This window comes from Pteropus alecto, unplaced genomic scaffold, assembly GCF_000325575.1.
Source record: "Pteropus alecto unplaced genomic scaffold, ASM32557v1 scaffold67, whole genome shotgun sequence".
NCBI lineage: Eukaryota > Metazoa > Chordata > Mammalia > Chiroptera > Pteropodidae > Pteropus > Pteropus alecto.
Window position 1 is genome coordinate 751,690 of NW_006441061.1, and position 15,504 is coordinate 767,193.

At 43.6% G+C, this 15,504-nt stretch overlaps 1 protein-coding gene across 1 annotated transcript in view; it reads right to left on the reverse strand.

Moving 5' to 3' along the window:
- The window catches only part of DENND1A (DENN domain containing 1A), a 428,365-nt gene that overhangs the window by 254,038 nt on the left and 158,823 nt on the right, over positions 1 to 15,504 (reverse strand). Inside the window, exon 5 of the mRNA XM_025051273.1 lies at positions 223 to 292. The gene's annotated coding sequence lies outside the window, so the exon portion shown is untranslated. The remainder of the gene's footprint in view (positions 1 to 222; positions 293 to 15,504) is intronic.

Below are 15,504 nucleotides of genomic sequence, written 5' to 3' on the forward strand. Positions count from 1 at the left end.
AAGAAAACGCTAGCCACACTTATTTTAGGGGAGTATGGGAGTAGGAGGACATGTAGGAGTGGTTTCCTCTTTCTTCCTACTATTTTCTGAATTTCCCAAACTTTCTATAATGGTCATGCATTACATTTTTGGTAAATGTTTTGGTGAAATGTAAGGCATGGTATTATTTTTATAATTATAAAAATTAAAGTTTACTTGTTAAAAAGAATACAAGACAAATACCTGTCCTTTTGTCGTGTAATCTGCCAAGATGTTAAGTAGCTTATAAAATACTTCGAACCACGGGAGATAGCTAGGGAAGAAGAAGAAACACACGAAATATTAGTATGCAGGTCAAAAACTTTAACCAGGAGCAAATTCAAGACTGGTACATTTCTGTCTTTCTCTACAGCCTAAAGAGTCATCCTGTCATAGGCTGTACTAGAAACACAGACTGGTGAAATGCTAATTATTTCTGGGATTTAAAAAAATTGCCTGTAAAACACAGAGGAATGAATGTTCATTATAAATTATTCCAGTGCCTCAGAGCTAGAACAGGTTCATACAGAAGACATTCAAAGCAGACTCTGCAATCAGGAACCATCTATGAGCAGCCCCCCAGGCCTCTGCCCCCACACCCACCCTTTCCAGGAAGGCTCCAAGTTTCTCAGGACTGGACACACACAGCCGCGCACACATACAGCACTTGCACTGCTGGCAGCTGTGAGGTGTCCCAAAGGCCCCACGAGCCCAGAACCAGTCATACTGTCACAGCGAACACTCCACCTGCAACATGCTCTTTCCACATACTGGGGGGTGTGCTCTAACCCTCCGTCGCCCCACTGCCTTCCTCTGGATCCTATCACACCCCTTAACTCGAATGACAGCCTGGATCTGACTATCGCCCTTCCTCTGTGTTGCTCTTTGAATGATCTTTCTAAAATGCAAATCTAAGTGGCACACTGGATTCAAGTTCTTCAGCGTGTCCCACTGCTACAGGACTGGATGGCGCTGGAGGCTCTCCACTGGCAGGCCCCTGACTGTCCTACTTCTCCAATACGTACTCCCCTCGTTGCGGCTTCACTGAGGACATGCAGGCATCCTCCAGCCTGCCTGAGCTTGTGTGCACTGGCCCTTTTCTCCCTCTGCCGTTCATGGTCTAGTCCAGTTGATTTCTACTCATCCTCCTAACAGCATCATGCCCTGGGCTCTTCTTTTCTACGCTGCCCTGGGCATGTGCGTGCCACGTGGCACAGGATGGTGTGTCTGCCTTCCCAACAGCCTGTGCATAAATGGTGAGGAAGGGTCACGCCTTTCTTCGCTTTGTCTTCCCAGAGCCCAGCACGAAGCCCGGCAGACCGTCGGTGCTCAGTGTTGACCCAACAAACAAAACTGAACAAAGACAAACAGCAAAGGCACTTTAGTGCCACAGAATTGTTGTTGAAATTCATATCCCTCCTCCCAAGAAGCTTTGTCACTTAATTCAAATGGCTTTGTTCATCACAAGAAACTTTCCAAAGCGACATCAAATAGTCACGTGGGCAGAGTGTGTACCGAGCACTTGCGTCGTGCTGACATCCACCCTGCCGAGGTGGCAGGGCCCGTGACTGTTAGAGCTGGACGCGAAAGAGGGCGCTGCTGCTGTCCGACTCCGTCCTGCCCTGCAGGGGGAAATCGGCACCCGGCACCGATTACCAGCCGTGCCGCCAAGGGTAATAAATGAAGTGAGAGGCAACAGAGAGGACAGATAAAGTGCACAGTCCTCTATCATGAGCGTCTGTCTGAAGCCAGCACATGCTACTGTAAAATTTAAGTAGCTTATCAAAATATACTGATAAGCAACTTAACTTTTCACTTCTATGACAGCATTATCACTTACGTTAATATGTTTCAATCAGCTCTGGCAGCTGCATATTGACTATTACAGAGCAAATGACGGCTGCCACTTTACACAGCATTTACTTTGGCAGAGCAATGTAAACATTCAAGAGGGATTAGGGAGGAGATAAGTTTCTCCCTTCCTATTCTGTTAAATAAACCTCAGCTGAGTTAAAAGCCATTCTAGTAGGAACAATAAATCCCCTCAGAAGAAAACTCTTGCCCAGATTAGAGGACACTTGGTAAACAAATTCAACCGAGGGCTACAAATGCTTTTTATTTTTATTTTATTTATTTATTTTTTCCTCCCGAAAGAAAAAATACCACTAGTTAAAATCTAGGAACCGAAAGTCGGGAAGAAAGATAATAAAAAGCAAGAAAATACTTCCTTGCAAGGACATTGTGGCCTCAAGTAACAGAGAAAAGCTGGACTCACTACAGGGTACTTGCTGAAGTGGCTTAGGGCAGGCTGGATGCTCTGATCACCCAGGACTGCGGCATACACGGAAGCAGTTTGGGCCACTAAGTTCAAGTGAACAACCCAGCTTGGGCCCGGAACCTCAAGCTGCCATGTCTTCCCAGCTGTGAGGGTGAAGGAAGGTGACGTGGTGGGACAGCCTGGCCCGCAGCACACAGTGCCGGGTTCTCAGACTCGGCCTCACCAAATCGATTCTTTTTGGCTCTGCTAAGCAGAACCCTCAGCCATGGGAGGTTTCCCTGGAAATCAGCCATTCCTTCCTCCCCGTGGCCTGACCGGACACAACTGTTCTCCACATGTTGTCCCCTGTGCACTGACAGATGACTATCTAGTGATGGCAGTGTTAAGGTCTTGAAACCAAAACCCAGCTGTCTTCTTCTTCAAAGGACCCCTCTCTTCCCCTGTCGGAGGCCAGGGTTCACAGCTGAACTTTGGCCACTGCGTTTCCTGTACAGCTTCATTAGTGCTGGCACCACAGCTTCGCACTGCCTGTGAGGTTGCAGGTGAGGGCATGGAGTCCCCCCAGTCCATTTTGTGCCTGTCTGTCATCGTGGAGTAAATAGCACTTCCCAAGCCAGACACAGGAAGCAAACACTCCATTACGCCGCTGCGCCCTCGCCGTCTGAAGGCGCTGCGACCGCTCGCGCAGGCGCACGCTCCGCGCAGGCGCACAAGCCGCACCACGCGGTCTCACTCCGCGCCGGGCTCGGTCCAAGGCTCGGTCCAGGGCTCGGTCCAAGGCTGGGGTCAAAAAGACGAACACGAAGCATCCCCGTCCTGGAGCAGGACACGGTGCTCGCGGGGAAAAAAGGGACGCATACACAACAAAGCATCATAGTTTGGGACCAGAAGCGCTGGGACCCTTTCCCAAGCACTTTATTTAGCTTAGGCTTTAGATGGATTTATAAAACGATAACGGAGCATCATCACGGCCCACTCGGCAGAGCCTTGATGGTGAGAAGCCTCCTTCTTGGGCACTGGCCTGGATCCGAGTTTCTCTCACCAAACTGTATCTCAGGTAACTTTGTCCCAGGCTCTGCCCTCACTCCCAGGCCTGACAGTCAAACAGAGAGGCCTCCGCTTTATGCGAGGCAGTAGGAAGTCCTCAACTTGAGAAGAGCACAGGTAGCAGCTGCAGTATTCCCACACAAAACCTAGCTGAAATGAGCTACCAAAGGCCTTTGCAAGATGTGCAGGGGAAGGTTCCAGAGAAAGTGCATACAGTCAAATAGCTCAGGGTCAAAATCACCTGTAAAAAAGCCCTTCATTTGCCTCCAAAATACAGCAGATGTGGTTTGTGAAGACACAAAGTCACTGGCCTGAGTTTGCGGGACATGCTGAGTGAAAACAGCCTATGTTCAAATTTGTCAGGATGGTGAGCTGCCTCAGGAACTGAGTTCCACCGAGGACAGACAACTCACTTTTCTAATCTCGCTCCGCTGAACGAACTGTCAGGATGACCATTCCCGCTGTTGCATGGACATGTACGTATGACTGACCCTGTACAATGGGATTCCACTTCAGTGTCCTAAGTGCTAAAATAGAAAACCATTACAAATTTCAAAAAGCTCTCCCACTTCTCGTGCTGATATTTCAGTTCAAAGCAAAGTAGGTGTGTGTATGATGGGGGCCGGGGGGCAGTGGTGGCAGAGACGAGTGGCAGAGGCTGACCAAGTTGAGGAAGGTGGCCAGCTGCGAGAAGAGCAGCTGGGAGCAGGACGTCAGCACTCAGGCATGGAGAGGAGGCTCCTCGTGGAGAGACAACCTGACACGGGGTGTTAGAGTCCAAGTGGAGTAAAAGGAGCATCTGGAAGGCAGTCTGGTGTGGGGTGTCAGCCCAAGCAGGTAGACGGGCTTCCATGGGAGGTGGCCGGGCGGAGTCCAGCAGTCAACAAGAAGGTCTCTGGGTGGAAGTAGCAGCACGTGGACACACGAATCGAGGAGAAGGCCATGTATTACACGGCATTCTATCAAAATTAATACTAATTTTCTGATTTCAATAATTGCAATGTAGTTCTATAAAAGAATGTTACTTTTTAAAATTACGCACTGAAGTATTTGGGGATTACTGGTTACTATTTTGGCAACATTTCCCAAATGGGGCATTTATATTGTGCTTGCAACTTTCTGGTAAGTTGTTATTGTTTCAAAATTAAAATGAAGAAGAATCTAAAGGGTCTCTTCTTCCATCAAAATATCATAAAAGTAGATCGATTAGACTCTAAGTATAGAGAATAATGACCTGAATTGAGAAAAATAAAAAATTTTAAATCATGGCTGTCAAGAGGGGTGTGCAATAGAGAGAACAGTCCGTGGCAACTGTGGGATTCAATTCTCGTTCGCACAGAGAAGACTGAGCTTCATCTAAGTCTGGAAAGAGATTGTTCTCAGTGCACAGGAGGAAAGGTGGAAGGGGTGGAGATAAAGAGTGTTAGAGGCAGAAAAAACTCACGAGCAATGGCCTGGACGCACTGCAGGAACCTCAGGGCCTGACTCGAGAACTGTGGACAGCTGGAATAGCCAGAGCAGGGGATGCGGGCTGCAGGGCAAGAGATGGGGGCAGAAGGACCAGACTCTGGAGGGCCTCTCATATATCTAAACGATGGGCCTCCCCTTTGTTCTGCAACCAGTGGAGAAACCGAAGGGACAGTTAAAGAGTAACATCCTGAGCATGAGTTTTTAAAACCAGGCAGAAAGTGCCTGTTGCCCCTCATCATAAACCTCAGCCCAGCCAGGTGGATCTCAGCCTTATCAGAACCAGGGTCCACTTCGCTATCCTAAAGAGAAAATCTTAAGAAAACACAACCTAGTCATACGCATAATTTGAAAAAGATCAACACAATGCTCTGACTCTAATATAAAAGAAAAAAAAAACTTACAAAAGTTTTATATTTAAATGCTCAGGTACAATTCTATTAGCAGATGTAATGAAGTAGTCCCACCCTGGGGAGAACTCATGGCAGAGCTGCTCTACTCATTTCTGGAATAATGAGTTTCAGGCTAAGAAGAGTGACACGGAACAGGGCCTTTCATTCTTCTTGGTAACTTTCCCCTGTCTGAGGAGTTCTTGAAAGTCCATCTTGAGTACTCCAGGGGAGGTAGGTATTCCTTCTTTTCTTACTTCCTACCAAGAATCATCGGATGGCAAGGCTATTTGGCATTGAGTTTTTAAAGCTTTCATATTAAAAGCCAAAAAAACTCCCACCTTTATAAAAAGCAGAGCAGCATGGCATATGCTGGGGAGAACACAGGCTTGAGTCAAGTAACCCAGGATGAATCTCAGGAAAGCGATCTCTCTAAGACTGTTTCCTCTTCTATGAAAAGACGTGCATCACCTAACTGAGGTAACCGACATACGTGGACATACGTGGACATACGTGGACATACGTGGACACCCAATCTGGCAGCTGCAATTCTCTTCCTACCCGTCTCTGCCTAACCCTCTTGCCACCCTCAGCTTTGGCAAGCTCTCGTTGATTGCTGGCGTCTGGGTCAGAGGCTCCTCCAGCACTCTGCACAGGAATTCCTCGTGCCTTGCAGTCACCAGAGTGGATTGGAAAGCACAAGCTGTTATAAGAAGAAAATGCTCACCAATAATGTGACTGCTTAAACCCGGAGGTCCCTACTCAGCACCTTCTGGTTTGACCTAGCATCTACGCCTGCTCTCATCAGTGTCTCGGTTGGTCAAACATCTACAGCAAAATGGAAAACCGATCACTAAGTACAACTACAAACCCTTGCAAAGAATGCAGGATTTCATGAAGCCCTTGTTAAGAGATGCTTGACATCTATTCGGAGTTGAGGCAAAGTGACTGACAAATGAGTATCTGGCAGCATTAGACCCAGTAACAAGGGACAAAGAAAAATAAAGAAAATAAGGGCAGTGGCACAACAGTCACATCAAAAGAAGATGAATTCAATATCAAAAAATTCAGAGAGGCCTTGGGGAAATCTTCAAATGCTTTTGGGGAAAATAACTCCTCTTATGATTCTGCTGTGAAAATCAAACATGAAGTGTTATTATGTCAGAAAAAGTATAACGGCCTTCCTTAAAAAAAACACCTGGCTCGCCATTTATTCTAAGAATAATGCATTGTTGGACTAAAAGCTAAACTTTGTTGAAATAAATTTATTTTCAAATGTTACTTTCATTTTTTTCAAGATAAAATCCTAAGTAAACTTTCTCCCCATTTTTACTATAAAATTTTGGCCTCCACTTAAATAGATGCATTTTCTTCCTGGAATATGAGGCCCTCCTGGACTTATCCTACTTTAAGACTCACCACAGTTTATAATACTTGGTTGTTTGTCTTCTCCACTGTGTCACGTCCATTAGAGCAAGGATCATGACTGAGTATTGACTGTTTAATCTCTAATGTGTGTCTGGCACATGTGAGACGTACAATAAATCAGAACCTCCCTTAATAGATGTGACTCGTCTCTGTGGTTTCTACTAAGGCCTGTAGCACTAGAGCCTCAGGGTTAACAGTCAACCCGCTCCTGTTGGGAGGCGGGGCTCCAAATTTAGGAAGGGAGCATTTTGGTTAGGAAAATAATCCAGAACTAAAAACGATCCCTGACAATGGCTTGCTGGAGTCTGTAAAAAATAATTAGAATAGAGTGAGAAAATATTCAAAGCAGATTACGAAGTATCCCCAGAGTGAAGGTTTCTTGCCTCTTGCCTATCCCTCCGACACACATAACCCCACCATCTACTCTTTGTTCCTACTTCAAATGCCGTGGGAAAATGTCACAGACCCAGGCTGGCTGTTTTGGTTTGGCAACCTATGCTTTGGTTTTCAAGCACAGGTGAGCCTTTATCATTGCTCAAGAATCCTTGAATCTGTCAGTGCTCCAAACTCTTCCTCCTTCTCCCATCTCTAACCCACTCCACCCGCTCTTCAGAAGATACTCTTCTCTCCAAACCGACTGAAGAGAAAGGCAATACCACGAGCCCTCATCTCCCCCACTCCTCCACTGCCCACGCCTTCTAGATCCCAACCACACTGCCTTCTATAAGACATACCTTTTCCTTTTCACTCAGCAACCAGCATTCCCACTCTTAAGCATAACAAGCCCACCTCTGTGTGTTGGTCTACGGTTCTCAAACTACAGCCATAGCACCAGGTGTACACACTCCCTCATGGGAAAAGCACACCACATCTACCTGAGCTAACCACATTAAGCTTAAGGGAACACCTCCCTAGAATTAAAAACTGGAGGTGAGGTTCACAGTCCAAACGTCACACACTTCCAGATCATTCATTTTTCAAATGTAGCAGACAGTCATCTAACCACGAAGTCCTCCACTCGGCATATGCCTGGCACTCTGCAAGGTGCATGGGGAATGAGACCCAGGTCCCAGCTTCTGTGGAGCTCGCAGACTAAGGAAGGAAGCAGATAGACTGGCAGATAATGTCGGCAGCACTGGGTCGGTGCTATGAGAGAGGTTCATAAGGGGAAGAGACGAGAGGTTCTCATGGAAGTGACACTTTGCTGATCAACTTTACACAGATTGCAAAGTCAGGAGACCCACTTGGGTCTGAGTATCAGCTTGTCACTTACTAGCTGTGGCCCAAAACAGCTAGTCTCCTCTCCCACGTGTGAAATGGGGATACGCTATCTACCCTCACATGGCTGTTGTGAGGGTGAAACATATGTGAATGCACCCACCACTGTGCCTGGAACAGATAAAACTGTATTCTTATTTCAAGTAAGATCAAATGTCAGGGGAACCTAAATAAAAGGAGAAACAAAACTCTTTGGAAGACCAGAGCCAGTCTCGCTCAATCTGAGCATTCTGCTTTGCTCACAGCTGCTTATCTCAAGTTGTGAATTTCTTACGGTATCCAGTTAAATCAAGAATCTCTGATTTACGTCCATAATTAACACCCCATTGTGATACTGAGTCCATCTATGACATAAAATATATGTACTGAATGAGTGGAAATATTAATTTACATTAGGAAAAAAAACCCACACACATAAAAAGCTCCCGTAAAACATTCGTGCTTATATAAATCTACCCAAACATACACTTGGATTTGATTTTTGAAACCAGGCTTTTTTCTCTCTTGATGGGTATTCAATAATTGTTGCTTTTAGAGAGCAGATCTGTCGCCGCCTTTTCGGTGACAGTATTACTGTGATTGAGGGAGACAGCTCAGGAGGAAAGCACACAGGCACTTTTCTCTGTTCTCGCCGGTGAAGTGTTGGTAACAGAAGATCTTTGCAGTAATGACACCTGCACTGACAATTCAGTGTAATTCTCAGATATTTTCCATGGGCCCAGAGAGGGCGAGCACATAGGCCTTTCATCATTTTCCAAAGAGTTTTCGATGCTACCCATCCCGTATTCACACGCCTACAGGTTTTTTAGCCATTCAGAGCATCTTATTTTATGGTTAAAATTACTACTGTAATATAATGTAATGGGTTCGTGAGGTTCTGATGAAGATCCACCTTACAAAAGCCTTCATAGACTAAAAGAGAAATACGTTGTCACTACTGAAAACAACAACAGCAACACAACAAAGGGAAGAAATGGCTACACAAGAAGTCCTGTCCTGCTTTCAGTAGTAAACAACCAAATTAATTACCCCACTGAGATGTCATTTGATAGTATTCTCATTTTAGAGCTAAGAAGTGGAAGCTAATGGGGGAAGGGAAAAAAACATTTATTAAGTGTGAGGTGCTTTGAGGGTAGGTGCAGGAAGAGAAAGGAAGAAGAGACAGGCACACAGAAGGTAGGATGTGATGTAGCTGGTCCAATAAAAGTAACATTTTAGAAGGCAAAGAGTTTTCGGCCACAAGGAAACCTGGCACTTACCCCCAAGTTGTCTTCACAACAGCTCTGTGAGCTGAATGATCGTTCCATTTTACAGATGAGAAAACTGAGTCTCAGAGATGTGAAGAGATGGGCCTAGGATGGCATAGCTACTAAAAACAGAGCTAGACACAAAACTGGTCCAGTATGATTTCTGTCCCACTTGCTCCAATTAGTTGTACAACATGATCAAATATAATGATCGACCCTGAGATTAGGATTTGAAATTCTTACCTTGCGATTCTCACTGTAACGCCACGATAAAATGAAAGCTTGCATCCAAAATTCCCTCGGCTCTAAGTGTTCTGAGCAAACCAACTCTGGCTGCCTCCCAACCATTCAGTGTGTTTTCTTACTTTGCCAGCTCCAGGGACACTGGTCATGTGTCAGCTCTCTATTGCTTTAGGAATTAGTGTATATGTTATATTCAGAAACACAAATATAAATAGCTCGACTTAAAATGTTTTAATCAAAGATGGCAGAAAAAATACTTTAAGTTTCCCATGCTCGATGTTAAGAGCCAATGCTTCTGCTACCTTTCATGTGTATTTTTAAGAACTAATCTACAAGAACCATGGCCTGTGTCATAGATTCTTAAACATACTGTATTGCCTTTTCTAATTTAAAGCATAAAGCTTTAAATGTATGCTTATGGTGACAATTAGGAAATGCTAGATTAGACAGGGCATCAGTTTTCCACGAACAGCACTCATTTAAGTTCATTTCCACCCCACATCTCTGCTTGAATGTTACATCATTCAATCGCAAATCTCTCTATAAAAGTGTCTGGCTGTCTCTTAAACCCACTTACGCTCTATGCTTCAATGCCTTTCCTTGGCAACTTTTTCCATATGCTGAACTTCTTCTCAGAGAAGCAGTTCTGTCTCAATTCACAGAACAGCACACCAATCAACACAAGAAGGCAGGTAAAGAAAGAAAGGGGAGACAGGCACACAGAGAAAGTAGGATATGAATGTAGCTAGTCCAATAAAAGTAATGTTTTAGAAAGCAAAGAGTTTTAGGCCAAAAGAAAACTAACCTAACACCTACCCCCAAGCAATCAGAGAGCCCTGAACTTGAATTTATAACCCAAACACTCCGGACCATATGCAACTTGAGACACACAACTGGTAGCACTGCTGGGGATTTATGACTTATGACTTGTTCATATTTAATTTGTAACCAAACACTTCCCCTTCCTCTTAGCTACCTTAGAACTCTTGATTAACTCTTGTTTTCACAGGTCAGAGGTTAAATAAAGGAAGGGAAGCATTCTGGAGTGAGATTGCCCAGAGCACTACATCCAAGAGTGACCTGTGCAAGGAACATTAAAATAAGTGATAAGACTAGAGATTGTTTGAGACAGCTGATGTTCAAAGCCTCCTTTGGGTACGAAGCAGGACCTTACAACTAGAGCTGGCAACAAAAACAGACAGGAAACTGCTCTCAAGTTACCTCTCGTGATGGAGCAACTCTCTCACCAAGAGGTTTCTCCAAAAATGTTTGTAGAAATGAAACGGGGTTTCGAGGGACGGTAAAGCAGGAATTTTTGCAAGCCAAGCAGCCCCTCTCCTTGCTTTAGTCTGCCACAGGCATCCGTCTTGCACACCATATTCTTCTACTCCAAAGAAAACTTCCACTACTAACTCGTTCTGCAGCAGACCCGGGCCAGGCTGAGGGAAGCAAATTTCTTTGCACAAAATTAATCACACAGAGGTACAGCCGACCCGCTGAACAGGTCTAATCTATCCAACTGCAAGATCCACTTAGTTCCAAATACCTTCACTGCTGGACTACTCCTGATGTACCAGATAACAATAGTAATAGTAAGAGACTGTCATTGATTCTGGAATCACAAGTACCAGGAGCCATTTTTGCACTTCCTTATTCCTCATAGTAATTCTATTAAGTAGGTACCATTATATCCCCAGATAACAAATGAGAAAACTGAAACATGGACAGGGTAAGCTACTTGCCCAGAGTCACATGGCCAGAAAGTAAATCCAGGTTTGTGTGATTTACTACTCCAACAGGTACTTTTCTAAGGGTGCGGGGGGGATCTCCCTCAGGGGATGATACCAGTGAAGTGTGCATTTGGCAGCACACACACTTCACATGTGACTAGGTGTCTTCAAACTGTCAAAATGGGACAATCATCAAACACATTTTACAGATAGCATGCATGCATTCATTCATTCACTCACATTCATTCATTCACTCACTGCCTAAGGTAAGCCAGGCCCTGGGTACAGAGTTGAATAAAGCCCAAAGCCGGCCCCTGGCTTGGGCTGGTGTGCGAAACCACATGGCATCAAGAATGCTCTGAGGCGACGAGAACAAAACTTGGAAAATGTAGGCAATAATGGCTGGGCCACCTGGAAGGAGGTGAGGTGTGCGTTCCCTCTGCACCATGACCATGGGTCACGGCCACAGCACAAGACGGGCAGTTTCCACAGCCGAGCCCTTCCGAGGACACGGGACCCGCTCCCAGGCGATCTGGGGAGCTGGGAATCTGGCACCAAATGGGAACGTGAGACGCCGTTAGTCACTACTATCAGCGTGATAAAAATCCTACTCCTCGGCCTCTCCTTATTTTTGAAATAACCTTTGTGCTTACGGCTTACAAAAGCGACAATTGGAGTTATTAAATTCCCTCAAGATATGGTAGCTCAGAAGGGGGAGTGTTTGGTTACAAATCAAATACGAATAAGTCATAAGTCATAAAGTCCCAGCAGTGCTGCCAATTATCTGTCTCCCTCAGAAGAAACCCTCTAAACCAAACTTTACAGAAAAGAGGCTCAGTCAACAAACATCCTGGCAGAAAGAGATTTCTCTGACATCCATCCTTAAACTCACAGAGCAGGAAAGCAGCCTTTCAAAGACTAGCTACTGAAAGCAGAATATTAAAATGAAGGTCAGAAAATGTATGTATGAATCATTTTTACTGTATCTTCACCAGCATTAAATGTTGACTTAATTTTTATGGTAATATATTTTAGATGGCAGTTCTTTATTAAGTACAATAGCAAAGCATATACACACACACCTAAACAGGTGCTAAGAGAAGGGTTAAATTACATAATTAAACTATGAAAATCCAAGCAACAGAAAATTACATTTTAGAATGTTTTTAATGATGTAGGAAAACGCTGACGAAATAATAGATATTGAAAAGTGGTATACATAACTATGTATCATATGCAATCATACACACTTACAGAAAGACTAGAAGACCAAAAAAATTAATCATGGTTCTTGCTAGGTTATGCGGTTGTAAATAATCTTTGTTTCCTTGTACATTCTTTTCTACATTTTCTATGGCTTATGTATTGAGCATACAAGTGCCTTAAAAATTAGAAAAGGTTGTTTTGTCTTTAAAGCAGTCTGTGTTATTCATAATGGCGATACTTGGAAGCAAGCTACATGTACAATAATAGTTCACATTAAACTGTAAACTATCAAAAGAATGGAATATTATGTATGCATTGAATCAGACTATAGAAAATATTTTAAGAGAAACATTTATGAAATATTTAAATATAAAAGCAGGCTCTATAATATGTACAAATAATTTTTCATTTTCATTTTTGCATTTTTCTATCGTCTCCAAACTTTCTACAATAAACATGTATTATTTTTATTAACTTTTAAATTAAAATCTCTCTTTTTTTTTTTTTTTAAATTAAAAAAACAAAGAGTGGCATGTGTGATTCCTCCCTGCCTACCAACTTCCAAGTCATCTTGCTTGGTAGCGGAAAGGTGGATTGGTCAGGAAGGGCAGAAGCGAAGGCCTACCTTTCTGTGTCTTTAAGTGCTTGATAACTACGACTACCTGCTTCCCACACAGGCCCCCTGGATGAAACAGAAGTCTGCGCCCTTCAGCGAACCGGCGCCACCAGAGCCCTGAGATAGCTCCACTGCACCACGCTCCCACAGATCTCAATTTTGGGGTAGGGTGGTCGGTTGATAAGGTTTTCAGTGACCTTCCTTAACACAGAAGCAGTCAGCCTCAGGAAATCCCGTGGGGCCTCAGAGAATGGGACATGGTCACTTATCCAAGGGCACTCTACATTCAGAGGGGACAGAAAAAAAAGGGTCAGAATCTATTTTTCCCTGTTAGACTTTGAGGCCAAATCTACAAGTCTGGATCCTTCATACAAATATTTAGTAAGCATCTGTATACGCCAGCCCTGTGCTAGACAGCTAGGCTAACTAAATAAATGAACGAGACACAGTGCTATCTGTCCTCAAGGAACCTAAGTCTTTTGGGGGAAAATATACATGTAAATAGGTAATCACAATGCACTGTGATGATGCTGTGATACAGTTTGGCACCAAGAGCTGTAGGGACAATGAGAAAGGGTATCTCGACAGTCTGGGATATTGGTTAAATGAGGAAGAGAAGTTAGATGAAAGCAAAGTGTATTTCCATCTGGAGGGAACAAACTATTAGAGGCACAGACGCAACAAACCATCAATGGCTTAGAATGGCCGGATCACTTTTAAAGGTGGGGAAGGATGTTTCTCTGTGTGTGCTTTTGGAAGGTGGGGTTGGGCATGGGGGTGCAAAGGGAATCTTAATCTTGGCAGCAAGAAATGTTGACCAGACAAATGCAAAGAGATCAGCTTGTGAGGAGTTTTATGTGCAAGACCAGAGTTTAGCTCTTTTCCTGAAAGCAAAGAAGGGTTTTCAGCAAAGAAAAATTTGATCAGATTTGTGTTTTTAGAAGATCACTTTATCAACTTTATCAGAGTGGAAGATGATTCAAAGGGAAAGTCGGGAAGCAGATAAATTCAAAGATTCTAAGACCCACATAGTTGGCATAAGTCCTCAAGGAAGAAGGAGGTTCTAAAAGTGATGTCAGTGCTCTTTTAATTATTGAATTAAAAAGAGGATTTGGATCTAGGAGAAGAGCGGAAAAATGAGCTCCTGTTAGGCAAAGGTTGGCCTGAAGGGCGCACCTCCCTCCGAAGCAGCACCCAGGTGACCTGGCGGGAGAGGAGGTGAAGCTGGACACTCCGGAAGGACAAGGGGAGCTCTCCTGCTTACTAAAGGGCACCCCCTGAGCTGTTACTTCATCTCTCCAAGGCCACTTGCCTCTGCAAAAGGGCAGTACTTACTACTTACATAATAAGGCCATGGTAAGGAACATATTAAGCAATCTAATACAAATAATTTAATAATTTAATGCAAATAATACAAAGTGCCCATCACGGTTCATAGAACATATCAGGCACTCAAAATTAGGCAACTTCTGTTATTATTGTTAAACAGGAGATGCTGACTTGCTCTCTCAAGAGAAAGAGCAAGTCAAAGCTATGTTTTAGATGATTTTAAGTGCCTTTAAAATGCTGAATGCCAGAAGCGTATGTATATTCTTTACAATTACTTTTAAGATTGTATCTGTCACAAAAGAGTGAGCTAGGGTCAATAGGGATTTTATTAATATTTATCCATTTGACACAAGATAAAGATTTCATTTCAAAGACAGAATAAAAGCAAAGGAAAAAAAGATGGGGATCATAAATGTGTCACCAGTATTTTTTCAATTATTCCTCAATGAATGACTCTTTTCAAGCTAACACTGCAAATAATTCCTTGTGCTTTCTTGGCTGAAGGAATGTCATATATTGTTCTTAACTAATTATATGAGACTTAACCCTAGAAGATTTAGTATGCTATAGTGATATAAAAGATAGCAACAGTAATAAGGCTCTCAGAGCTATCATTAAACAAACATATGGATGTTAACATTTTTACCTTTCACAAATATTTGAACTTAACTTTTATGGGTCTAAAATAGAGCAGCTTTAGTTAATTTAAAGACCAGTTCTGCACACTGAGTCATTCATGGGATGGGAATGAAAATATCTAGTACCTCAGCTATGTCAGGCATTAGACCACACAGTTCAAGGGCATTATCTCTGCCCCTCACCTCGGCTACATCAGACGAGTATCTTCAGCTAGAAGTAACAGATAAAGAAATGAAGGCTCAAAGACGTGCAGACTTGCTCAAGGTCACTACGCTAGTAAAGTGGCATGGTTTTAAAGCTCGTGATCTTTTTTCTTTTTTATAAACCAATTTTGAATTATAGTTTACATATGATACAATCCGCCCATTCTGTGTGTACATTTAGAGGAGTTCTAATAGTGATATACAGCTGTGTAACCATCCCCACCACAATCAGTACATCCAACATTTCCAGGACCCCAACACGCTCCCCTGTGCTCCATCCAAGTCAACTCCCTCGCCCCTCACAGGGTGTCTATTAATGCGTATCATAGCTCTTACCACACTCTACCGAGATCATCTGTTTACCACCTGTTCTTCCCACCATCTAC